Genomic DNA, 950 nt, shown 5'->3' on the forward strand with positions numbered 1-950 from the left:
TTTGAAACATCAAAATGGCTGCTGTGAAAAGGGTATATTGTAGCCTGCTGTTGTATATAAATACTTTCGTCCTTTAGTACTTAAAGATTGCATACATCATTTAAAGATGACAACATGAATTAATTCAGTATATCCTTCACACTGATGAAATCAAATATTTCTCAATGCAACTTTGTGAAGATAGGCCTCTCTTATGACATACAGTACTGCCAACTAGAGGCCAGTTAAAACTGATCAAGGGTTCTTTGACTTTTCCACCACGTGTATATTTATAAATGATTACAGTAGTTAATCAATTATTGTTTTAACTTTTACTTTGGTGTATGACTCCCTGTTACAAGCTGGCTCAATGAAGTAACAAATGAGGGGAGGCATACAGTCATACTGTACATACAGCTTTAGCATAAACAACTTGGATCCATCCTGCTGTCTGCAGTACAGTACAGGCTGGCGATGGTGTGCGCGGGGGATGGAAAGTTTTCTTGGCATTGTTCACATAGGCTGCTTAGTAACAGGCTACCTAAAGAGAGATGAACAGGTGCAGCCCTTCATGTGAAGAGTCAGCATGCACCAAGATCCCTGTCAAATGGTCACAACTGATGGGAGATCAGGTAGGGAGAGAATGATAGGGGACAGTTGAAAAATCTGTAAAGGTATTATTGGTTGAAGAGTTTATTTATGCCTACTGGTATAGCATCATTAAAGACACACTGTTTTCCCGGATGTAAAATTGTTTTTTGAAATATACAACAAAATAAATATTTTTTAACGTATTGGCATTTATTGTTAAATATTTGTATGTGGGAAATTAGTGAAAAATGTCATTGTGACTTTAAGTTCAGAGGACTGAAGTTCAGATAATCAAAGTTCTACTGCATACTGAATCTATAAAGTGCTTATTATTAATATATATATATATATATATATATATATATATATATATATATATA

The sequence above is a fragment of the Poromitra crassiceps genome (assembly GCF_964638095.1).
Source record: "Poromitra crassiceps genome assembly, chromosome: 27".
Classification (NCBI taxonomy): Eukaryota; Metazoa; Chordata; class Actinopteri; order Beryciformes; family Melamphaidae; genus Poromitra; species Poromitra crassiceps.